This window comes from Pelecanus crispus, chromosome 2 (assembly GCF_030463565.1).
Source record: "Pelecanus crispus isolate bPelCri1 chromosome 2, bPelCri1.pri, whole genome shotgun sequence".
In the NCBI taxonomy this organism is placed as follows: domain Eukaryota; kingdom Metazoa; phylum Chordata; class Aves; order Pelecaniformes; family Pelecanidae; genus Pelecanus; species Pelecanus crispus.
The window spans coordinates 66,609,933-66,635,283 of NC_134644.1; positions in this window are offsets into that span (position 1 = coordinate 66,609,933).

Below are 25,351 nucleotides of genomic sequence, written 5' to 3' on the forward strand. Positions count from 1 at the left end.
GTCTGGCTGTGAGTGCGGTGGGAAGGGCAGTTGAATACAGCACCAGCTCTTAGGCCTTAGAGCTCTGGTGTGGGAGAAATGGCTGCATGTTTGCACTTTGTGACGTGATCTGTGCGGAGTGAGAGTGAGCTTGCGAAAGTGTATTGAGAGTGCTGGGAGGCAAGGCAAAAGTACATCCGCAGTGTCTGTCTGGGTGTGAAAGACTTGGCAAGGGAAGGTGAGGACCAGCAAGAGCATTAAGTCCTTAGAAATATTAAGAGGGAAACATGGCTTTATGTTTTAACTTTGTGAGCTGGTCTGTGCCGCGAGTGAGAGTGAGCTTGCGAATGTGTCTTGGGAGTGGTGCGAGGCAAGGCAAGGGGAGATTCTTAGTGCATGTTTGGCTGTGAAAGCACTGGCAAGGGAAGGTCAGAAACAGCAGGAGCTCTCAGGCCTTAGAGCTCTGGTGTGGGAGAAATGGCTGTATGTTTTAACTTTGTGAGCTGGTCTGTGCCGAGAGTGAGAGGGAGCTTGAGAATGTGTCTTGGGAGTGGTGCGAGGCAAGGCAAGGGGAGATTCTTAGTGTATGTTTGGCTGTGAAAGCACTGGCAAGGGAAGGTCAGAAACAGCAGGAGCTCTAAGCCCTTAGAGCTCTGGTGTGGGAGAAATGGCTGTATGTTTTAACTTTGTGAGCTGGTCTGTGCCGAGAGTGAGAGTGAGCTTGAGAATGTGTCTTGGGAGTGGTGCGAGGCAAGGCAAGGGGAGATTCTTAGTGTATGTTTGGCTGTGAAAGCACTGGCAAGGGAAGGTCAGAAACAGCACCAGCTCTAAGCCCTTAGAGCTCTGGTGTGGGAGAAATGGCTGTATGTTTTAACTTTGTGAGCTGGTCTGTGCCGAGAGTGAGAGGGAGCTTGAGAATGTGTCTTGGGAGTGGTGGGAGGCAAGGCAAGGGGAGATGCCAGGGGGGTGTCTGGCTGTGAGTGCGGTGGGAAGGGCAGTTGAATACAGCACCAGCTCTTAGGCCTTAGAGCTCTGGTGTGGGAGAAATGGCTGCATGTTTGCACTTTGTGAGCTGGTCTGTGCGGAGTGAGAGTGAGCTTGCGAATGTGTATTGAGAGTGCTGGGAGGCAAGGCAAAAGTACATCCGCAGTGTCTGTCGGGGTGTGAAAGGTTTGGCAAGGGAAGGTGAGGACCAGCAAGACCATTAAGTCCTTAGAAATATTAAGAGGGAAACATGGCTTTATGTTTTAACTTTGTGAGCTGGTCTGTGCGAAGAGTGAGAGTGAGCTTGCGAATGTGTCTTGGGAGTGGTGGGAGGCAAGGCAAGGGGAGATTCTTAGTGTATGTTTGGCTGTGAAAGCACTGGCAAGGGAAGGTCAGAAACAGCAGGAGCTCTAAGCCCTTAGAGCTCTGGTGTGGGAGAAATGGCTGTATGTTTTAACTTTGTGAGCTGGTCTGTGCCGAGAGTGAGAGTGAGCTTGCGAATGTGTCTTGGGAGTGGTGGGAGGCAAGGCAAGGGGAGATTCTTAGTGTATGTTTGGCTGTGAAAGCACTGGCAAGGGAAGGTCAGAAACAGCAAGAGCTCTAAGCCCTTAGAGCTCTGGTGTGGGAGAAATGGCTGGATGTTTTAACTTTGTGAGCTGGTCTGTGCGAAGAGTGAGAGTGAGCTTGCGAATGTGTCTTGGGAGTGGTGGGAGGCAAGGCAAGGGGAGATTCTTAGTGTATGTTTGGCTGTGAAAGCACTGGCAAGGGAAGGTCAGAAACAGCAGGAGCTCTAAGCCCTTAGAGCTCTGGTGTGGGAGAAATGGCTGTATGTTTTAACTTTGTGAGCTGGTCTGTGCCGAGAGTGAGAGGGAGCTTGAGAATGTGTCTTGGGAGTGGTGGGAGGCAAGGCAAGGGGAGATTCTTAGTGTATGTTTGGCTGTGAAAGCACTGGCAAGGGAAGGTCAGAAACAGCAAGAGCTCTAAGCCCTTAGAGCTCTGGTGTGGGAGAAATGGCTGGATGTTTTAACTTTGTGAGCTGGTCTGTGCCGAGAGTGAGAGGGAGCTTGAGAATGTGTCTTGGGAGTGGTGGGAGGCAAGGCAAGGGGAGATGCCAGGGGGGTGTCTGGCTGTGAGTGCGGTGGGAAGGGCAGTTGAATACAGCACCAGCTCTTAGGCTTTAGAGCTCTGGTGTGGGAGAAATGGCTGCATGTTTGCACTTTGTGAGCTGGTCTGTGCGGAGTGAGAGTGAGCTTGCGAATGTGTAGTGAGAGTGCTGGGAGGCAAGGCAAAAGTACATCCGCAGTGTCTGTCTGGGTGTGAAAGTGCTGGCAAGGGAAGGTGAGGACCAGCAAGAGCATTAAGTCCTTAGAAATATCAAGAGGGAAACATGGCTGTATGTTTTAACTTTGTGAGATGGTCTGTGCCGAGAGTGAGAGTGAGCTTGCGAATGTGTCTTGGGAGTGGTGGGAGGCAAGGCAAGGGGAGATTCTTAGTGTATGTTTGGCTGTGAAAGCACTGGCAAGGGAAGGTCAGAAACAGCAGGAGCTCTAAGCCCTTAGAGCTCTGGTGTGGGAGAAATGGCTCTATGTTTTAACTTTGTGATCTGGTCTGTGCCGAGAGTGAGAGTGAGCTTGCGAATGTGTCTTGGGAGTGGTGGGAGGCAAGGCAAGGGGAGATTCTTAGTGTATGTTTGGCTGTGAAAGCACTGGCAAGGGAAGGTCAGAAACAGCAAGAGCTCTAAGCCCTTAGAGCTCTGGTGTGGGAGAAATGGCTGTATGTTTTAACTTTGTGAGCTGGTCTGTGCCGAGAGTGAGAGTGAGCTTGCGAATGTGTCTTGGGAGTGGTGGCAGGCAAGGCAAGGGGAGATGCCAGGGGGGTGTCTGGCTGTGAGTGCGGTGGGAAGGGCAGTTGAATACAGCACCAGCTCTTAGGCCTTAGAGCTCTGGTGTGGGAGAAATGGCTGCATGTTTGCACTTTGTGAGCTGGTCTGTGCGAATGTGAGAGTGAGCTTTCGAATGTGTATTGAGAGTGCTGGGAGGCAAGGCAAAAGTACATCCGCAGTGTCTGTCTGGGTGTGAAAGTGCTGGCAAGGGAAGGTGAGGACCAGCAAGAGCATTAAGCCCTTAGAAATATCAAGAGGGAGACATGGCTGTATGTTTTAACTTTGTGAGCTGGTCTGTGCCGAGAGTGAGAGGGAGCTTGCGAATGTGTCTTGGGAGTGGTGGGAGGCAAGGCAAGGGGAGATTCTTAGTGTATGTTTGGCTGTGAAAGCACTGGCAAGGGAAGGTCAGAAACAGCACCAGCTCTTAGGCCTTAGAGCTCTGGTGTGGGAGAAATGGCTGTATGTTTTAACTTTGTGAGCTGGTCTGTGCCGAGAGTGAGAGTGAGCTTGAGAATGTGTCTTGGGAGTGGTGGGAGGCAAGGCAAGGGGAGATTCTTAGTGTATGTTTGGCTGTGAAAGCACTGGCAAGGGAAGGTCAGAAACAGCAAGAGCTCTAAGCCCTTAGAGCTCTGGTGTGGGAGAAATGGCTGGATGTTTTAACTTTGTGAGCTGGTCTGTGCCGAGAGTGAGAGGGAGCTTGCGAATGTGTCTTGGGAGTGGTGGGAGGCAAGGCAAGGGGAGATGCCAGGGGGGTGTCTGGCTGTGAGTGCGGTGGGAAGGGCAGTTGAATACAGCACCAGCTCTTAGGCCTTAGAGCTCTGGTGTGGGAGAAATGGCTGCATGTTTGCACTTTGTGAGCTGGTCTGTGCGAATGTGAGAGTGAGCTTGCGAATGTGTATTGAGAGTGCTGGGAGGCAAGGCAAAAGTACATCCGCAGTGTCTGTCTGGGTGTGAAAGCACTGGCAAGGGAAGGTGAGGACCAGCAAGAGCATTAAGCCCTTAGAAATATCAAGAGGGAAACATGGCTGTATGTTTTAACTTTGTGAGCTGGTCTGTGCCGCGAGTGAGAGTGAGCTTGAGAATGTGTCTTGGGAGTGGTGGGAGGCAAGGCAAGGGGAGATTCTTAGTGTATGTTTGGCTGTGAAAGCACTGGCAAGGGAAGGTCAGAAACAGCAGGAGCTCTAAGCCCTTAGAGCTCTGGTGTGGGAGAAATGGCTGTATGTTTTAACTTTGTGAGCTGGTCTGTGCCGCGAGTGAGAGTGAGCTTGCGAATGTGTCTTGGGAGTGGTGGGAGGCAAGGCAAGGGGAGATTCTTAGTGTATGTTTGGCTGTGAAAGCACTGGCAAGGGAAGGTCAGAAACAGCAGGAGCTCTAAGCCCTTAGAGCTCTGGTGTGGGAGAAATGGCTGTATGTTTTAACTTTGTGAGCTGGTCTGTGCCGAGAGTGAGAGGGAGCTTGAGAATGTGTCTTGGGAGTGGTGGGAGGCAAGGCAAGGGGAGATGCCAGGGGGGTGTCTGGCTGTGAGTGCGGTGGGAAGGGCAGTTGAATACAGCACCAGCTCTTAGGCTTTAGAGCTCTGGTGTGGGAGAAATGGCTGCATGTTTGCACTTTGTGAGCTGGTCTGTGCGGAGTGAGAGTGAGCTTGCGAATGTGTAGTGAGAGTGCTGGGAGGCAAGGCAAAAGTACATCCGCAGTGTCTGTCTGGGTGTGAAAGTGCTGGCAAGGGAAGGTGAGGACCAGCAAGAGCATTAAGTCCTTAGAAATATCAAGAGGGAAACATGGCTGTATGTTTTAACTTTGTGAGATGGTCTGTGCCGAGAGTGAGAGTGAGCTTGCGAATGTGTCTTGGGAGTGGTGCGAGGCAAGGCAAGGGGAGATTCTTAGTGTATGTTTGGCTGTGAAAGCACTGGCAAGGGAAGGTCAGAAACAGCAGGAGCTCTAAGCCCTTAGAGCTCTGGTGTGGGAGAAATGGCTGGATGTTTTAACTTTGTGAGCTGGTCTGTGCCGAGAGTGGGAGTGAGCTTGAGAATGTGTCTTGGGAGTGGTGGGAGGCAAGGCAAGGGGAGATGCCAGGGGGGTGTCTGGCTGTGAGTGCGGTGGGAAGGGCAGTTGAATACAGCACCAGCTCTCAGGCCTTAGAGCTCTGGTGTGGGAGAAATGGCTGCATGTTTGCACTTTGTGAGCTGGTGTGTGCGAAGAGTGAGAGTGAGCTTGCGAATGTGTATTGAGAGCGCTGGGAGGCAAGGCAAAACTACATCCGCAGTGTCTGTCTGGGTGTGAAAGTGCTGGCAAGGGAAGGTGAGGACAAGCAAGAGCATTAAGTCCTTAGAAATATCAAGAGGGAAACATGGCTGTATGTTTTAACTTTGTGAGCTGGTCTGTGCCGCGAGTGAGAGTGAGCTTGCGAATGTGTCTTGGGAGTGGTGGGAGGCAAGGCAAGGGGAGATTCTTAGTGTATGTTTGGCTGTGAAAGCACTGGCAAGGGAAGGTCAGAAACAGCAGGAGCTCTAAGCCCTTAGAGCTCTGGTGTGGGAGAAATGGCTCTATGTTTTAACTTTGTGATCTGGTCTGTGCCGAGAGTGAGAGTGAGCTTGCGAATGTCTCTTGGGAGTGGTGGGAGGCAAGGCAAGGGGAGATTCTTAGTGTATGTTTGGCTGTGAAAGCACTGGCAAGGGAAGGTCAGAAACAGCAAGAGCTCTAAGCCCTTAGAGCTCTGGTGTGGGAGAAATGGCTGTATGTTTTAACTTTGTGAGCTGGTCTGTGCCGAGAGTGAGAGGGAGCTTGAGAATGTGTCTTGGGAGTGGTGGGAGGCAAGGCAAGGGGAGATGCCAGGGGGGTGTCTGGCTGTGAGTGCGGTGGGAAGGGCAGTTGAATACAGCACCAGCTCTTAGGCCTTAGAGCTCTGGTGTGGGAGAAATGGCTGCATGTTTGCACTTTGTGACGTGATCTGTGCGGAGTGAGAGTGAGCTTGCGAAAGTGTATTGAGAGTGCTGGGAGGCAAGGCAAAAGTACATCCGCAGTGTCTGTCTGGGTGTGAAAGACTTGGCAAGGGAAGGTGAGGACCAGCAAGAGCATTAAGCCCTTAGAAATATTAAGAGGGAAACATGGCTTTATGTTTTAACTTTGTGAGCTGGTCTGTGCCGAGAGTGAGAGTGAGCTTGCGAATGTGTCTTGGGAGTGGTGCGAGGCAAGGCAAGGGGAGATTCTTAGTGCATGTTTGGCTGTGAAAGCACTGGCAAGGGAAGGTCAGAAACAGCAGGAGCTCTAAGCCCTTAGAGCTCTGGTGTGGGAGAAATGGCTGTATGTTTTAACTTTGTGAGCTGGTCTGTGCCGAGAGTGAGAGGGAGCTTGAGAATGTGTCTTGGGAGTGGTGGGAGGCAAGGCAAGGGGAGATTCTTAGTGTATGTTTGGCTGTGAAAGCACTGGCAAGGGAAGGTCAGAAACAGCAGGAGCTCTAAGCCCTTAGAGCTCTGGTGTGGGAGAAATGGCTGTATGTTTTAACTTTGTGAGCTGGTCTGTGCCGAGAGTGAGAGTGAGCTTGCGAATGTGTCTTGGGAGTGGTGGGAGGCAAGGCAAGGGGAGATTCTTAGTGTATGTTTGGCTGTGAAAGCACTGGCAAGGGAAGGTCAGAAACAGCACCAGCTCTAAGCCCTTAGAGCTCTGGTGTGGTAGAAATGGCTGTATGTTTTAACTTTGTGAGCTGGTCTGTGCCGAGAGTGAGAGGGAGCTTGAGAATGTGTCTTGGGAGTGGTGGGAGGCAAGGCAAGGGGAGATGCCAGGGGGGTGTCTGGCTGTGAGTGCGGTGGGAAGGGCAGTTTAATACAGCACCAGCTCTTAGGCCTTAGAGCTCTGGTGTGGGAGAAATGGCTGTATGTTTTAACTTTGTGAGCTGGTCTGTGCCGCGAGTGAGAGTGAGCTTGCGAATGTGTATTGAGAGTGCTGGGAGGCAAGGCAAAAGTACATCCGCAGTGTCTGTCTGGGTGTGAAAGGTTTGGCAAGGGAAGGTGAGGACCAGCAAGAGCATTAAGCCCTTAGAAATATTAAGAGGGAAACATGGCTTTATGTTTTAACTTTGTGAGCTGGTCTGTGCCGCGAGTGAGAGTGAGCTTGCGAATGTGTCTTGGGAGTGGTGGGAGGCAAGGCAAGGGGAGATTCTTAGTGTATGTTTGGCTGTGAAAGCACTGGCAAGGGAAGGTCAGAAACAGCAGGAGCTCTAAGCCCTTAGAGCTCTGGTGTGGGAGAAATGGCTGTATGTTTTAACTTTGTGAGCTGGTCTGTGCCGAGAGTGAGAGGGAGCTTGCGAATGTGTCTTGGGAGTGGTGCGAGGCAAGGCAAGGGGAGATTCTTAGTGTATGTTTGGCTGTGAAAGCACTGGCAAGGGAAGGTCAGAAACAGCAGGAGCTCTAAGCCCTTAGATCTCTGGTGTGGGAGAAATGGCTGTATGTTTTAACTTTGTGATCTGGTCTGTGCCGAGAGTGAGAGTGAGCTTGCGAATGTGTCTTGGGAGTGGTGGGAGGCAAGGCAAGGGGAGATTCTTAGTGTATGTTTGGCTGTGAAAGCACTGGCAAGGGAAGGTCAGAAACAGCAAGAGCTCTAAGCCCTTAGAGCTCTGGTGTGGGAGAAATGGCTGTATGTTTTAACTTTTTGAGCTGGTGTGTGCCGAGAGTGAGAGGGAGCTTGAGAATGTGTCTTGGGAGTGGTGGGAGGCAAGGCAAGGGGAGATGCCAGGGGGGTGTCTGGCTGTGAGTGCGGTGGGAAGTGCAGTTGAATACAGCACCAGCTCTTAGGCCTTAGAGCTCTGGTGTGGGAGAAATGGCTGCATGTTTGCACTTTGTGAGCTGGTCTGTGCGGAGTGAGAGTGAGCTTTCGAATGTGTATTGAGAGTGCTGGGAGGCAAGGCAAAAGTACATCCGCAGTGTCTGTCTGGGTGTGAAAGTGCTGGCAAGGGAAGGTGAGGACCAGCAAGAGCATTAAGCCCTTAGAAATATCAAGAGGGAGACATGGCTGTATGTTTTAACTTTGTGAGCTGGTCTGTGCCGAGAGTGAGAGGGAGCTTGCGAATGTGTCTTGGGAGTGGTGGGAGGCAAGGCAAGGGGAGATTCTTAGTGTATGTTTGGCTGTGAAAGCACTGGCAAGGGAAGGTCAGAAACAGCAGGAGCTCTTAGGCCTTAGAGCTCTGGTGTGGTAGAAATGGCTGCATGTTTTAACTTTGTGAGCTGGTCTGTGCCGAGAGTGAGAGGGAGCTTGAGAATGCGTCTTGGGAGTGGTGCGAGGCAAGGCAAGGGGAGATTCTTAGTGTATGTTTGGCTGTGAAAGCACTGGCAAGGGAAGGTCAGAAACAGCAGGAGCTCTAAGCCCTTAGAGCTCTGGTGTGGGAGAAATGGCTGTATGTTTTAACTTTGTGAGCTGGTCTGTGCCGAGAGTGAGAGTGAGCTTGAGAATGTGTCTTGGGAGTGGTGCGAGGCAAGGCAAGGGGAGATTCTTAGTGTATGTTTGGCTGTGAAAGCACTGGCAAGGGAAGGTCAGAAACAGCAAGAGCTCTAAGCCCTTAGAGCTCTGGTGTGGGAGAAATGGCTGTATGTTTTAACTTTGTGAGCTGGTCTGTGCCGAGAGTGAGAGTGAGCTTGAGAATGTGTCTTGGGAGTGGTGGGAGGCAAGGCAAGGGGAGATTCTTAGTGTATGTTTGGCTGTGAAAGCACTGGCAAGGGAAGGTCAGAAACAGCAAGAGCTCTAAGCCCTTAGAGCTCTGGTGTGGGAGAAATGGCTGGATGTTTTAACTTTGTGAGCTGGTCTGTGCCGAGAGTGAGAGGGAGCTTGCGAATGTGTCTTGGGAGTGGTGGGAGGCAAGGCAAGGGGAGATGCCAGGGGGGTGTCTGGCTGTGAGTGCGGTGGGAAGGGCAGTTGAATACAGCACCAGCTCTTAGGCCTTAGAGCTCTGGTGTGGGAGAAATGGCTGCATGTTTGCACTTTGTGAGCTGGTCTGTGCGAATGTGAGAGTGAGCTTGCGAATGTGTATTGAGAGTGCTGGGAGGCAAGGCAAAAGTACATCCGCAGTGTCTGTCTGGGTGTGAAAGCACTGGCAAGGGAAGGTGAGGACCAGCAAGAGCATTAAGCCCTTAGAAATATTAAGAGGGAAACATGGCTGTATGTTTTAACTTTGTGAGCTGGTCTGTGCCGCGAGTGAGAGTGAGCTTGCGAATGTGTCTTGGGAGTGGTGGGAGGCAAGGCAAGGGGAGATTCTTAGTGTATGTTTGGCTGTGAAAGCACTGGCAAGGGAAGGTCAGAAACAGCAGGAGCTCTAAGCCCTTAGAGCTCTGGTGTGGGAGAAATGGCTCTATGTTTTAACTTTGTGAGCTGGTCTGTGCCGAGAGTGAGAGTGAGCTTGCGAATGTGTCTTGGGAGTGGTGGGAGGCAAGGCAAGGGGAGATTCTTAGTGTATGTTTGGCTGTGAAAGCACTGGCAAGGGAAGGTCAGAAACAGCAGGAGCTCTAAGCCCTTAGAGCTCTGGTGTGGTAGAAATGGCTGTATGTTTTAACTTTGTGAGCTGGTCTGTGCCGAGAGTGAGAGGGAGCTTGAGAATGTGTCTTGGGAGTGGTGGGAGGCAAGGCAAGGGGAGATGCCAGGGGGGTGTCTGGCTGTGAGTGCGGTGGGAAGGGCAGTTGAATACAGCACCAGCTCTTAGGCTTTAGAGCTCTGGTGTGGGAGAAATGGCTGCATGTTTGCACTTTGTGAGCTGGTCTGTGCGGAGTGAGAGTGAGCTTGAGAATGTGTAGTGAGAGTGCTGGGAGGCAAGGCAAAAGTACATCCGCAGTGTCTGTCTGGGTGTGAAAGTGCTGGCAAGGGAAGGTGAGGACCAGCAAGAGCATTAAGTCCTTAGAAATATCAAGAGGGAAACATGGCTGTATGTTTTAACTTTGTGAGATGGTCTGTGCCGAGAGTGAGAGTGAGCTTGCGAATGTGTCTTGGGAGTGGTGGGAGGCAAGGCAAGGGGAGATTCTTAGTGTATGTTTGGCTGTGAAAGCACTGGCAAGGGAAGGTCAGAAACAGCAGGAGCTCTAAGCCCTTAGAGCTCTGGTGTGGGAGAAATGGCTGTATGTTTTAACTTTGTGAGCTGGTCTGTGCCGAGAGTGGGAGTGAGCTTGAGAATGTGTCTTGGGAGTGGTGCGAGGCAAGGCAAGGGGAGATTCTTAGTGTCTGTCTGGCTGTGAAAGCACTGGCAAGGGAAGGTCAGAAACAGCAGGAGCTCTAAGCCCTTAGAGCTCTGGTGTGGGAGAAATGGCTGTATGTTTTAACTTTGTGAGCTGGTCTGTGCCGAGAGTGAGAGGGAGCTTGAGAATGTGTCTTGGGAGTGGTGCGAGGCAAGGCAAGGGGAGATTCTTAGTGTAGGTCTGGCTGTGAAAGCACTGGCAAGGGAAGGTCAGAAACAGCAGGAGCTCTAAGCCCTTAGAGCTCTGGTGTGGTAGAAATGGCTGTATGTTTTAACTTTGTGAGCTGGTCTGTACCGAGAGTGAGAGGGAGCTTGAGAATGTGTCTTGGGAGTGGTGGGAGGCAAGGCAAGGGGAGATGCCAGGGGGGTGTCTGGCTGTGAGTGCGGTGGGAAGGGCAGTTGAATACAGCACCAGCTCTTAGGCCTTAGAGCTCTGGTGTGGGAGAAATGGCTGCATGTTTGTACTTTGTGAGCTGGTGTGTGCGGAGTGAGAGTGAGCTTGCGAATGTGTATTGAGAGTGCTGGGAGGCAAGGCAAAAGTACATCCGCAGTGTCTGTCTGGGTGTGAAAGTGCTGGCAAGGGAAGGTGAGGACCAGCAAGAGCATTAAGTCCTTAGAAATATCAAGAGGGAAACATGGCTGTATGTTTTAACTTTGTGAGCTGGTCTGTGCCGCGAGTGAGAGTGAGCTTGCGAATGTGTCTTGGGAGTGGTGGGAGGCAAGGCAAGGGGAGATTCTTAGTGTATGTTTGGCTGTGAAAGCACTGGCAAGGGAAGGTCAGAAACAGCAGGAGCTCTAAGCCCTTAGAGCTCTGCTGTGGGAGAAATGGCTGTATGTTTTAACTTTGTGATCTGGTCTGTGCCGAGAGTGAGAGGGAGCTTGAGAATGCGTCTTGGGAGTGGTGCGAGGCAAGGCAAGGGGAGATTCTTAGTGTATGTTTGGCTGTGAAAGCACTGGCAAGGGAAGGTCAGAAACAGCAGGAGCTCTAAGCCCTTAGAGCTCTGGTGTGGGAGAAATGGCTGTATGTTTTAACTTTGTGAGCTGGTCTCTGCCGAGAGTGAGAGTGAGCTTGAGAATGTGTCTTGGGAGTGGTGCGAGGCAAGGCAAGGGGAGATTATTAATATATGTTTGGCTGTGAAAGCACTGGCAAGGGAAGGTCAGAAACAGCAAGAGCTCTAAGCCCTTAGAGCTCTGGTGTGGGAGAAATGGCTGTATGTTTTAACTTTGTGATCTGGTCTGTGCCGAGAGTGAGAGGGAGCTTGAGAATGTGTCTTGGGAGTGGTGGGAGGCAAGGCAAGGGGAGATGCCAGGGGGGTGTCTGGCTGTGAGTGCGGTGGGAAGGGCAGTTGAATACAGCACCAGCTCTTAGGCCTTAGAGCTCTGGTGTGGGAGAAATGGCTGCATGTTTGCACTTTGTGAGCTGGTCTGTGCGAATGTGAGAGTGAGCTTGCGAATGTGTATTGAGAGTGCTGGGAGGCAAGGCAAAAGTACATCCGCAGTGTCTGTCTGGGTGTGAAAGTGCTGGCAAGGGAAGGTGAGGACCAGCAAGAGCATTAAGTCCTTAGAAATATCAAGAGGGAAACATGGCTGTATGTTTTAACTTTGTGAGCTGGTCTGTGCCGCGAGTGAGAGTGAGCTTGCGAATGTGTCTTGGGAGTGGTGGGAGGCAAGGCAAGGGGAGATTCTTAGTGTATGTTTGGCTGTGAAAGCACTGGCAAGGGAAGGTCAGAAACAGCAGGAGCTCTAAGCCCTTAGAGCTCTGGTGTGGGAGAAATGGCTGTATGTTTTAACTTTGTGAGCTGGTCTGTGCCGAGAGTGAGAGTGAGCTTGAGAATGTGTCTTGGGAGTGGTGGGAGGCAAGGCAAGGGGAGATTCTTAGTGTATGTTTGGCTGTGAAAGCACTGGCAAGGGAAGGTCAGAAACAGCAAGAGCTCTAAGCCGTTAGAGCTCTGGTGTGGGAGAAATGGCTGTATGTTTTAACTTTGTGAGCTGGTCTGTGCCGAGAGTGAGAGGGAGCTTGAGAATGTGTCTTGGGAGTGGTGGGAGGCAAGGCAAGGGGAGATGCCAGGGGGGTGTCTGGCTGTGAGTGCGGTGGGAAGTGCAGTTGAATACAGCACCAGCTCTTAGGCCTTAGAGCTCTGGTGTGGGAGAAATGGCTGCATGTTTGCACTTTGTGAGCTGGTCTGTGCGGAGTGAGAGTGAGCTTGCGAATGTGTATTGAGAGTGCTGGGAGGCAAGGCAAAAGTACATCCGCAGTGTCTGTCTGGGTGTGAAAGTGCTGGCAAGGGAAGGTGAGGACCAGCAAGAGCATTAAGTCCTTAGAAATATCAAGAGGGAAACATGGCTGTATGTTTTAACTTTGTGAGCTGGTCTGTGCCGCGAGTGAGAGTGAGCTTGCGAATGTGTCTTGGGAGTGGTGGGAGGCAAGGCAAGGGGAGATTCTTAGTGTATGTTTGGCTGTGAAAGCACTGGCAAGGGAAGGTCAGAAACAGCAGGAGCTCTAAGCCCTTAGAGCTCTGGTGTGGGAGAAATGGCTGTATGTTTTAACTTTGTGATCTGGTCTGTGCCGAGAGTGAGAGTGAGCTTGCGAATGTGTCTTGGGAGTGGTGGGAGGCAAGGCAAGGGGAGATTCTTAGTGTATGTTTGGCTGTGAAAGCACTGGCAAGGGAAGGTCAGAAACAGCAGGAGCTCTAAGCCCTTAGAGCTCTGGTGTGGGAGAAATGGCTGTATGTTTTAACTTTGTGAGCTGGTCTGTGCCGAGAGTGAGAGGGAGCTTGAGAATGTGTCTTGGGAGTGGTGGGAGGCAAGGCAAGGGGAGATGCCAGGGGGGTGTCTGGCTGTGAGTGCGGTGGGAAGGGCAGTTGAATACAGCACCAGCTCTTAGGCTTTAGAGCTCTGGTGTGGGAGAAATGGCTGCATGTTTGCACTTTGTGAGCTGGTCTGTGCGAAGAGTGAGAGTGAGCTTGCGAATGTGGAGTGAGAGTGCTTGGAGGCAAGGCAAAAGTACATCTGCAGTGTCTGTCTGGGTGTGAAAGTGCTGGCAAGGGAAGGTGAGGACCAGCAAGAGCATTAAGTCCTTAGAAATATCAAGAGGGAAACATGGCTGTATGTTTTAACTTTGTGAGCTGGTCTGTGCCGCGAGTGAGAGGGAGCTTGCGAATGTGTCTTGGGAGTGGTGGGAGGCAAGGCAAGGGGAGATTCTTAGTGTATGTTTGGCTGTGAAAGCACTGGCAAGGGAAGGTCAGAAACAGCAGGAGCTCTAAGCCCTTAGAGCTCTGGTGTGGGAGAAATGGCTGTATGTTTTAACTTTGTGAGCTGGTCTGTGCCGAGAGTGAGAGTGAGCTTGAGAATGTGTCTTGGGAGTGGTGCGAGGCAAGGCAAGGGGAGATTCTTAGTGTATGTTTGGCTGTGAAAGCACTGGCAAGGGAAGGTCAGAAACAGCAAGAGCTCTAAGCCCTTAGAGCTCTGGTGTGGGAGAAATGGCTGTATGTTTTAACTTTGTGAGCTGGTCTGTGCCGAGAGTGAGAGGGAGCTTGAGAATGTGTCTTGGGAGTGGTGGGAGGCAAGGCAAGGGGAGATGCCAGGGGGGTGTCTGGCTGTGAGTGCGGTGGGAAGGGCAGTTGAATACAGCACCAGCTCTTAGGCCTTAGAGCTCTGGTGTGGGAGAAATGGCTGCATGTTTGCACTTTGTGAGCTGGTCTGTGCGGAGTGAGAGTGAGCTTGCGAATGTGTATTGAGAGTGCTGGGAGGCAAGGCAAAAGTACATCCGCAGTGTCTGTCTGGGTGTGAAAGTGCTGGCAAGGGAAGGTGAGGACCAGCAAGAGCATTAAGTCCTTAGAAATATCAAGAGGGAAACATGGCTGTATGTTTTAACTTTGTGAGATGGTCTGTGCCGAGAGTGAGAGTGAGCTTGCGAATGTGTCTTGGGAGTGGTGGGAGGCAAGGCAAGGGGAGATTCTTAGTGTATGTTTGGCTGTGAAAGCACTGGCAAGGGAAGGTCAGAAACAGCAGGAGCTCTAAGCCCTTAGAGCTCTGGTGTGGGAGAAATGGCTGTATGTTTTAACTTTGTGAGCTGGTCTGTGCCGAGAGTGGGAGTGAGCTTGAGAATGTGTCTTGGGAGTGGTGGGAGGCAAGGCAAGGGGAGATTCTTAGTGTCTGTCTGGCTGTGAAAGCACTGGCAAGGGAAGGTCAGAAACAGCAGGAGCTCTAAGCCCTTAGAGCTCTGGTGTGGTAGAAATGGCTGTATGTTTTAACTTTGTGAGCTGGTCTGTGCCGAGAGTGAGAGGGAGCTTGAGAATGTGTCTTGGGAGTGGTGGGAGGCAAGGCAAGGGGAGATGCCAGGGGGGTGTCTGGCTGTGAGTGCGGTGGGAAGGGCAGTTGAATAGAGCACCAGCTCTCAGGCCTTAGAGCTCTGGTGTGGGAGAAATGGCTGCATGTTTGCACTTTGTGAGCTGGTCTGTGCGAAGAGTGAGAGTGAGCTTGCGAATGTGTATTGAGAGTGCTGGGAGGCAAGGCAAAACTACATCCGCAGTGTCTGTCTGGGTGTGAAAGTGCTGGCAAGGGAAGGTGAGGACCAGCAAGAGCATTAAGCCCTTAGAAATATTAAGAGGGAAACATGGCTGTATGTTTTAACTTTGTGAGCTGGTCTGTGCCGCGAGTGAGAGTGAGCTTGCGAATGTGTCTTGGGAGTGGTGGGAGGCAAGGCAAGGGGAGATTCTTAGTGTATGTTTGGCTGTGAAAGCACTGGCAAGGGAAGGTCAGAAACAGCAGGAGCTCTAAGCCCTTAGAGCTCTGGTGTGGGAGAAATGGCTGTATGTTTTAACTTTGTGAGCTGGTCTGTGCCGCGAGTGAGAGTGAGCTTGCGAATGTGTCTTGGGAGTGGTGGGAGGCAAGGCAAGGGGAGATTCTTAGTGTATGTTTGGCTGTGAAAGCACTGGCAAGGGAAGGTCAGAAACAGCAAGAGCTCTAAGCCGTTAGAGCTCTGGTGTGGGAGAAATGGCTGTATGTTTTAACTTTGTGAGCTGGTCTGTGCCGAGAGTGAGAGGGAGCTTGAGAATGTGTCTTGGGAGTGGTGCGAGGCAAGGCAAGGGGAGATTCTTAGTGTAGGTCTGGCTGTGAAAGCACTGGCAAGGGAAGGTCAGAAACAGCAGGAGCTCTAAGCCCTTAGAGCTCTGGTGTGGTAGAAATGGCTGTATGTTTTAACTTTGTGAGCTGGTCTGTGCCGAGAGTGAGAGTGAGCTTGCGAATGTGTCTTGGGAGTGGTGGGAGGCAAGGCAAGGGGAGATTCTTACTGTATGTTTGGCTGTGAAAGCACTGGCAAGGGAAGGTCAGAAACAGCAGGAGCTCTAAGCCCTTAGAGCTCTGGTGTGGGGAAATGGCTGTATGTTTTAACTTTGTGAGCTGGTCTGTGCCGAGAGTGAGAGTGAGCTTGAGAATGTGTCTTGGGAGTGGTGCGAGGCAAGGCAAGGGGAGATTATTAATATATGTTTGGCTGTGAAAGCACTGGCAAGGGAAGGTCAGAAACAGCAAGAGCTCTAAGCCCTTAGAGCTCTGGTGTGGGAGAAATGGCTGTATGTTTTAACTTTGTGATCTGGTCTGTGCCGAGAGTGAGAGGGAGCTTGCGAATGTGTCTTGGGAGTGGTGGGAGGCAAGGCAAGGGGAGATGTCAGGGGGGTGTCTGGCTGTGAGTGCGGTGGGAAGGGCAGTTGAATACAGCACCAGCTCTTAAGCCTTAGAGCTCTGGTGTGGGAGAAATGGCTGCATGTTTGCACTTTGTGAGCTGGTCTGTGCGAATGTGAGAGTGAGCTTGCGAATGTGTATTGAGAGTGCTGGGAGGCAAGGCAAAAGTACATCCGCAGTGTCTGTCTGGGTGTGAAAGCACTGGCAAGGGAAGGTGAGGACCAGCAAGAGCATTAAGCCCTTAGAAATATTAAGAGGGAAACATGGCTGTATGTTTTAACTTTGTGAGCTGGTCTGTGCCGCGAGTGAGAGTGAGCTTGAGAATGTGTCTTGGGAGTGGTGCGAGGCAAGGCAAGGGGAGATTCTTAGTGTATGTTTGGCTGTGAAAGCACTGGCAAGGGAAGGTCAGAAACAGCAGGAGCTCTAAGCCCTTAGAGCTCTGGTGTGGGAGAAATGGCTCTATGTTTTAACTTTGTGAGCTGGTCTGTGCCGAGAGTGAGAGTGAGCTTGCGAATGTGTCTTGGGAGTGGTGGGAGGCAAGGCAAGGGGAGATTCTTAGTGTATGTTTGGCTGTGAAAGCACTGGCAAGGGAAGGTCAGAAACAGCAGGAGCTCTAAGCCCTTAGAGCTCTGGTGTGGTAGAAATGGCTGTATGTTTTAACTTTGTGAGCTGGTCTGTGCCGAGAGTGAGAGGGAGCTTGAGAATGTGTCTTGGGAGTGGTGGGAGGCAAGGCAAGGGGAGATGCCAGGGGGGTGTCTGGCTGTGAGTGCGGTGGGAAGGGCAGTTGAATACAGCACCAGCTCTTAGGCTTTAGAGCTCTGGTGTGGGAGAAATGGCTGCATGTTTGCACTTTGTGAGCTGGTCTGTGCGGAGTGAGAGTGAGCTTGAGAATGTGTAGTGAGAGTGCTGGGAGGCAAGGCAAAAGTACATCCGCAGTGTCTGTCTGGGTGTGAAAGTGCTGGCAAGGGAAGGTGAGGACCAGCAAGAGCATTAAGTCCTTAGAAATATCAAGAGGGAAACATGGCTGTATGTTTTAACTTTGTGAGATGGTCTGTGCCGAGAGTGAGAGGGAGCTTGCGAATGTGTCTTGGGAGTGGTGGGAGGCAAGGCAAGGGGAGATTCTTAGTGTATGTTTGGCTGTGAAAGCACTGGCAAGGGAAGGTCAGAAACAGCAGGAGCTCTAAGCCCTTAGAGCTCTGGTGTGGGAGAAATGGCTGTATGTTTTAACTTTGTGAGCTGGTCTGTGCCGAGAGTGAGAGGGAGCTTGAGAATGTGTCTTGGGAGTGGTGGGAGGCAAGGCAAGGGGAGATGCCAGGGGGGTGTCTGGCTGTGAGTGCGGTGGGAAGGGCAGTTGAATACAGCACCAGCTCTTAGGCTTTAGAGCTCTGGTGTGGGAGAAATGGCTGCATGTTTGCACTTTGTGAGCTGGTCTGTGCGAAGAGTGAGAGTGAGCTTGCGAATGTGTAGTGAGAGTGCTGGGAGGCAAGGCAAAAGTACATCTGCAGTGTCTGTCTGGGTGTGAAAGTGCTGGCAAGGGAAGGTGAGGACCAGCAAGAGCATTAAGTCCTTAGAAATATCAAGAGGGAAACATGGCTGTATGTTTTAACTTTGTGAGCTGGTCTGTGCCGCGAGTGAGAGGGAGCTTGCGAATGTGTCTTGGGAGTGGTGGGAGGCAAGGCAAGGGGAGATTCTTAGTGTATGTTTGGCTGTGAAAGCACTGGCAAGGGAAGGTCAGAAACAGCAGGAGCTCTAAGCCCTTAGAGCTCTGGTGTGGGAGAAATGGCTGTATGTTTTAACTTTGTGAGCTGGTCTGTGCCGAGAGTGAGAGGGAGCTTGAGAATGTGTCTTGGGAGTGGTGCGAGGCAAGGCAAGGGGAGATTCTTAGTGTATGTTTGGCTGTGAAAGCACTGGCAAGGGAAGGTCAGAAACAGCAAGAGCTCTAAGCCCTTAGAGCTCTGGTGTGGGAGAAATGGCTGTATGTTTTAACTTTGTGAGCTGGTCTGTGCCGAGAGTGAGAGGGAGCTTGAGAATGTGTCTTGGGAGTGGTGGGAGGCAAGGCAAGGGGAGATGCCAGGGGGGTGTCTGGCTGTGAGTGCGGTGGGAAGGGCAGTTGAATACAGCACCAGCTCTTAGGCCTTAGAGCTCTGGTGTGGGAGAAATGGCTGCATGTTTGCACTTTGTGACGTGATCTGTGCGGAGTGAGAGTGAGCTTGCGAATGTGTATTGAGAGTGCTGGGAGGCAAGGCAAAAGTACATCCGCAGTGTCTGTCTGGGTGTGAAAGACTTGGCAAGGGAAGGTGAGGACCAGCAAGAGCATTAAGTCCTTAGAAATATTAAGAGGGAAACATGGCTTTATGTTTTAACTTTGTGAGCTGGTCTGTGCCGAGAGTGAGAGGGAGCTTGAGAATGTGTCTTGGGAGTGGTGGGAGGCAAGGCAAGGGGAGATTCTTAGTGTATGTTTGGCTGTGAAAGCACTGGCAAGGGAAGGTCAGAAACAGCAGGAGCTCTAAGCCCTTAGAGCTCTGGTGTGGGAGAAATGGCTGTATGTTTTAACTTTGTGAGCTGGTCTGTGCCGAGAGTGAGAGTGAGCTTGAGAATGTGTCTTGGGAGTGGTGCGAGGCAAGGCAAGGGGAGATTCTTAGTGTATGTTTGGCTGTGAAAGCACTGGCAAGGGAAGGTCAGAAACAGCAAGAGCTCTAAGCCCTTAGAGCTCTGGTGTGGGAGAAATGGCTGTATGTTTTAACTTTGTGAGCTGGTCTGTGCCGAGAGTGAGAGGGAGCTTGAGAATGTGTCTTGGGAGTGGTGGGAGGCAAGGCAAGGGGAGATGCCAGGGGGGTGGCTGGCTGTGAGTGCGGTGGGAAGGGCAGTTGAATACAGCACCAGCTCTTAGGCCTCAGAGCTCTGGTGTGGGAGAAATGGCTGCATGTTTGCACTTTGTGAGCTGGTCTGTGCGGAGTGAGAGTGAGCTTGCGAATGTGTATTGAGAGTGCTGGGAGGCAAGGCAAAAGTACATCCGCAGTGTCTGTCTGGGTGTGAAAGGTTTGGCAAGGGAAGGTGAGGACCAGCAAGACCATTAAGTCCTTAGAAATATTAAGAGGGAAACATGGCTTTATGTTTTAACTTTGTGAGCTGGTCTGTGCCGCGAGTGAGAGTGAGCTTGCGAATGTGTCTTGGGAGTGGTGGGAGGCAAGGCAAGGGGAGATTCTTAGTGTATGTTTGGCTGTGAAAGCACTGGCAAGGGAAGGTCAGAAACAGCAGGAGCTCTAAGCCCTTAGAGCTCTGGTGTGGGAGAAATGGCTGTATGTTTTAACTTTGTGAGCTGGTCTGTGCCGAGAGTGAGAGTGAGCTTGAGAATGTGTCTTGGGAGTGGTGGGAGGCAAGGCAAGGGGAGATTCTTAGTGTATGTTTGGCTGTGAAAGCACTGGCAAGGGAAGGTCAGAAACAGCAAGAGCTCTAAGCCCTTAGAGCTCTGGTGTGGGAGAAATGGCTGGATGTTTTAACTTTGTGAGCTGGTCTGTGCGAAGAGTGAGAGTGAGCTTGCGAATGTGTCTTGGGAGTGGTGGGAGGCAAGGCAAGGGGAGATTCTTAGTGTCTGTTTGGCTGTGAAAGCACTGGCAAGGGAAGGTCAGAAACAGCAGGAGCTCTAAGCCCTTAGAGCTCTGGTGTGGGAGAAATGGCTGTATGTTTTAACTTTGTGATCTGGTCTGTGCCGAGAGTGAGAGGGAGCTTGAGAATGTGTCTTGGGAGTGGTGGGAGGCAAGGCAAGGGGAGATTCTTAGTGTATGTTTGGCTGTGAAAGCACTGGCAAGGGAAGGTCAGAAACAGCAGGAGCTCTAAGCCCTTAGAGCTCTGGTGTGGGAGAAATGGCTGTATGTTTTAACTTTGTGAGCTGGTCTGTGCCGAGAGTGAGAGTGAGCTTGAGAATGTGTCTTGGGAGTGGTGGGAGGCAAGGCAAGGGGAGATTCTTAGTGTATGTTTGGCTGTGAAAGCACTGGCAAGGGAAGGTCAGAAACAGCAGGAGCTCTAAGCCCTTAGAGCTCTGGTGTGGTAGAAATGGCTGTATGTTTTAACTTTGTGAGCTGGTCTGTGCCGAGAGTGAGAGGGAGCTTGAGAATGTGTCTTGGGAGTGGTGGGAGGCAAGGCAAGGGGAGATGCCAGGGGGGTGTCTGGCTGTGAGTGCGGTGGGAAGGGCAGTTGAATACAGCACCAGCTCTTAGGCCTTAGAGCTCTGGTGTGGGAGAAATGGCTGCATGTTTGCACTTTGTGAGCTGGTCTGTGCGGAGTGAGAGTGAGCTTGCGAATGTGTATTGAGAGTGCTGGGAGGCAAGGCAAAAGTACATCCGCAGTGTCTGTCTGGGTGTGAAAGCACTGGCAAGGGAAGGTGAGGACCAGCAAGAGCATTAAGCCCTTAGAAATATTAAGAGGGAAACATGGCTGTATGTTTTAACTTTGTGAGCTGGTCTGTGCCGCGAGTGAGAGTGAGCTTGAGAATGTGTCTTGGGAGTGGTGCGAGGCAAGGCAAGGGGAGATTCTTAGTGTATGTTTGGCTGTGAAAGCACTGGCAAGGGAAGGTCAGAAACAGCAAGAGCTCTAAGCCCTTAGAGCTCTGGTGTGGGAGAAATGGCTCTATGTTTTAACTTTGTGAGCTGGTCTGTGCCGAGAGTGAGAGTGAGCTTGCGAATGTGTCTTGGGAGTGGTGGGAGGCAAGGCAAGGGGAGATTCTTAGTGTATGTTTGGCTGTGAAAGCACTGGCAAGGGAAGGTCAGAAACAGCAGGAGCTCTAAGCCCTTAGAGCTCTGGTGTGGTAGAAATGGCTGTATGTTTTAACTTTGTGAGCTGGTCTGTGCCGAGAGTGAGAGGGAGCTTGAGAATGTGTCTTGGGAGTGGTGGGAGGCAAGGCAAGGGGAGATGCCAGGGGGGTGTCTGGCTGTGAGTGCGGTGGGAAGGGCAGTTGAATACAGCACCAGCTCTTAGGCTTTAGAGCTCTGGTGTGGGAGAAATGGCTGCATGTTTGCACTTTGTGAGCTGGTCTGTGCGGAGTGAGAGTGAGCTTGAGAATGTGTAGTGAGAGTGCTGGGAGGCAAGGCAAAAGTACATCCGCAGTGTCTGTCTGGGTGTGAAAGTGCTGGCAAGGGAAGGTGAGGACCAGCAAGAGCATTAAGTCCTTAGAAATATCAAGAGGGAAACATGGCTGTATGTTTTAACTTTGTGAGATGGTCTGTGCCGAGAGTGAGAGGGAGCTTGCGAATGTGTCTTGGGAGTGGTGGGAGGCAAGGCAAGGGGAGATTCTTAGTGTATGTTTGGCTGTGAAAGCACTGGCAAGGGAAGGTCAGAAACAGCAGGAGCTCTAAGCCCTTAGAGCTCTGGTGTGGGAGAAATGGCTGTATGTTTTAACTTTGTGAGCTGGTCTGTGCCGAGAGTGAGAGGGAGCTTGCGAATGTGTCTTGGGAGTGGTGGGAGGCAAGGCAAGGGGAGATGCCAGGGGGGTGTCTGGCTGTGAGTGCGGTGGGAAGGGCAGTTGAATACAGCACCAGCTCTTAGGCTTTAGAGCTCTGGTGTGGGAGAAATGGCTGCATGTTTGCACTTTGTGAGCTGGTCTGTGCGAAGAGTGAGAGTGAGCTTGCGAATGTGTAGTGAGAGTGCTGGGAGGCAAGGCAAAAGTACATCTGCAGTGTCTGTCTGGGTGTGAAAGTGCTGGCAAGGGAAGGTGAGGACCAGCAAGAGCATTAAGTCCTTAGAAATATCAAGAGGGAAACATGGCTGTATGTTTTAACTTTGTGAGCTGGTCTGTGCCGCGAGTGAGAGGGAGCTTGCGAATGTGTCTTGGGAGTGGTGGGAGGCAAGGCAAGGGGAGATTCTTAGTGTATGTTTGGCTGTGAAAGCACTGGCAAGGGAAGGTCAGAAACAGCAGGAGCTCTAAGCCCTTAGAGCTCTGGTGTGGGAGAAATGGCTGTATGTTTTAACTTTGTGAGCTGGTCTGTGCCGAGAGTGAGAGGGAGCTTGAGAATGTGTCTTGGGAGTGGTGCGAGGCAAGGCAAGGGGAGATTCTTAGTGTATGTTTGGCTGTGAAAGCACTGGCAAGGGAAGGTCAGAAACAGCAAGAGCTCTAAGCCCTTAGAGCTCTGGTGTGGGAGAAATGGCTGTATGTTTTAACTTTGTGAGCTGGTCTGTGCCGAGAGTGAGAGGGAGCTTGAGAATGTGTCTTGGGAGTGGTGGGAGGCAAGGCAAGGGGAGATGCCAGGGGGGTGTCTGGCTGTGAGTGCGGTGGGAAGGGCAGTTGAATACAGCACCAGCTCTTAGGCCTTAGAGCTCTGGTGTGGGAGAAATGGCTGCATGTTTGCACTTTGTGACGTGATCTGTGCGGAGTGAGAGTGAGCTTGCGAATGTGTATTGAGAGTGCTGGGAGGCAAGGCAAAAGTACATCCGCAGTGTCTGTCTGGGTGTGAAAGACTTGGCAAGGGAAGGTGAGGACCAGCAAGAGCATTAAGTCCTTAGAAATATTAAGAGGGAAACATGGCTTTATGTTTTAACTTTGTGAGCTGGTCTGTGCCGAGAGTGAGAGGGAGCTTGCGAATGTGTCTTGGGAGTGGTGGGAGGCAAGGCAAGGGGAGATTCTTAGTGTATGTTTGGCTGTGAAAGCACTGGCAAGGGAAGGTCAGAAACAGCAGGAGCTCTAAGCCCTTAGAGCTCTGGTGTGGGAGAAATGGCTGTATGTTTTAACTTTGTGAGCTGGTCTGTGCCGCGAGTGAGAGTGAGCTTGCGAATGTGTCTTGGGAGTGGTGCGAGGCAAGGCAAGGGGAGATTATTAATATATGTTTGGCTGTGAAAGCACTGGCAAGGGAAGGTCAGAAACAGCAAGAGCTCTAAGCCCTTAGAGCTCTGGTGTGGGAGAAATGGCTGTATGTTTTAACTTTGTGATCTGGTCTGTGCCGAGAGTGAGAGGGAGCTTGCGAATGTGTCTTGGGAGTGGTGGGAGGCAAGGCAAGGGGAGATTCTTAGTGTATGTTTGGCTGTGAAAGCACTGGCAAGGGAAGGTCAGAAACAGCAAGAGCTCTAAGCCCTTAGAGCTCTGGTGTGGGAGAAATGGCTGGATGTTTTAACTTTGTGAGCTGGTCTGTGCCGCGAGTGAGAGTGAGCTTGCGAATGTGTCTTGGGAGTGGTGGGAGGCAAGGCAAGGGGAGATGCCAGGGGGGTGTCTGGCTGTGAGTGCGGTGGGAAGGGCAGTTTAATACAGCACCAGCTCTTAGGCCTTAGAGCTCTGGTGTGGGAGAAATGGCTGCATGTTTGCACTTTGTGAGCTGGTCTGTGCGAATGTGAGAGTGAGCTTGCGAATGTGTAGTGAGAGTGCTGGGAGGCAAGGCAAAAGTACATCCGCAGTGTCTGTCTGGGTGTGAAAGTGCTGGCAAGGGAAGGTGAGGACCAGCAAGAGCATTAAGCCCTTAGAAATATCAAGAGGGAAACATGGCTGTATGTTTTAACTTTGTGAGCTGGTCTGTGCCGAGAGTGAGAGTGAGCTTGCGAATGTGTCTTGGGAGTGGTGGGAGGCAAGGCAAGGGGAGATTCTTAGTGTATGTTTGGCTGTGAAAGCACTGGCAAGGGAAGGTCAGAAACAGCAGGAGCTCTAAGCCCTTAGAGCTCTGGTGTGGGAGAAATGGCTGTATGTTTTAACTTTGTGAGCTGGTCTGTGCCGAGAGTGAGAGGGAGCTTGCGAATGTGTCTTGGGAGTGGTGCGAGGCAAGGCAAGGGGAGATTCTTAGTGTATGTTTGGCTGTGAAAGCACTGGCAAGGGAAGGTCAGAAACAGCAGGAGCTCTAAGCCCTTAGATCTCTGGTGTGGGAGAAATGGCTGTATGTTTTAACTTTGTGATCTGGTCTGTGCCGAGAGTGAGAGTGAGCTTGCGAATGTGTCTTGGGAGTGGTGGGAGGCAAGGCAAGGGGAGATTCTTAGTGTATGTTTGGCTGTGAAAGCACTGGCAAGGGAAGGTCAGAAACAGCAAGAGCTCTAAGCCCTTAGAGCTCTGGTGTGGGAGAAATGGCTGTATGTTTTAACTTTTTGAGCTGGTGTGTGCCGAGAGTGAGAGGGAGCTTGAGAATGTGTCTTGGGAGTGGTGGGAGGCAAGGCAAGGGGAGATGCCAGGGGGGTGTCTGGCTGTGAGTGCGGTGGGAAGTGCAGTTGAATACAGCACCAGCTCTTAGGCCTTAGAGCTCTGGTGTGGGAGAAATGGCTGCATGTTTGCACTTTGTGAGCTGGTCTGTGCGGAGTGAGAGTGAGCTTTCGAATGTGTATTGAGAGTGCTGGGAGGCAAGGCAAAAGTACATCCGCAGTGTCTGTCTGGGTGTGAAAGTGCTGGCAAGGGAAGGTGAGGACCAGCAAGAGCATTAAGCCCTTAGAAATATCAAGAGGGAGACATGGCTGTATGTTTTAACTTTGTGAGCTGGTCTGTGCCGCGAGTGAGAGGGAGCTTGCGAATGTGTCTTGGGAGTGGTGGGAGGCAAGGCAAGGGGAGATTCTTAGTGTATGTTTGGCTGTGAAAGCACTGGCAAGGGAAGGTCAGAAACAGCAGGAGCTCTTAGGCCTTAGAGCTCTGGTGTGGTAGAAATGGCTGCATGTTTTAACTTTGTGAGCTGGTCTGTGCCGAGAGTGAGAGGGAGCTTGAGAATGCGTCTTGGGAGTGGTGCGAGGCAAGGCAAGGGGAGATTCTTAGTGTATGTTTGGCTGTGAAAGCACTGGCAAGGGAAGGTCAGAAACAGCAGGAGCTCTAAGCCCTTAGAGCTCTGGTGTGGGAGAAATGGCTGTATGTTTTAACTTTGTGAGCTGGTCTGTGCCGAGAGTGAGAGTGAGCTTGAGAATGTGTCTTGGGAGTGGTGCGAGGCAAGGCAAGGGGAGATTCTTAGTGTATGTTTGGCTGTGAAAGCACTGGCAAGGGAAGGTCAGAAACAGCAAGAGCTCTAAGCCCTTAGAGCTCTGGTGTGGGAGAAATGGCTGTATGTTTTAACTTTGTGATCTGGTCTGTGCCGAGAGTGAGAGTGAGCTTGAGAATGTGTCTTGGGAGTGGTGGGAGGCAAGGCAAGGGGAGATTCTTAGTGTATGTTTGGCTGTGAAAGCACTGGCAAGGGAAGGTCAGAAACAGCAAGAGCTCTAAGCCCTTAGAGCTCTGGTGTGGGAGAAATGGCTGGATGTTTTAACTTTGTGAGCTGGTCTGTGCCGAGAGTGAGAGGGAGCTTGCGAATGTGTCTTGGGAGTGGTGGGAGGCAAGGCAAGGGGAGATGCCAGGGGGGTGTCTGGCTGTGAGTGCGGTGGGAAGGGCAGTTGAATACAGCACCAGCTCTTAGGCCTTAGAGCTCTGGTGTGGGAGAAATGGCTGCATGTTTGCACTTTGTGAGCTGGTCTGTGCGAATGTGAGAGTGAGCTTGCGAATGTGTATTGAGAGTGCTGGGAGGCAAGGCAAAAGTACATCCGCAGTGTCTGTCTGGGTGTGAAAGCACTGGCAAGGGAAGGTGAGGACCAGCAAGAGCATTAAGCCCTTAGAAATATTAAGAGGGAAACATGGCTGTATGTTTTAACTTTGTGAGCTGGTCTGTGCCGCGAGTGAGAGTGAGCTTGCGAATGTGTCTTGGGAG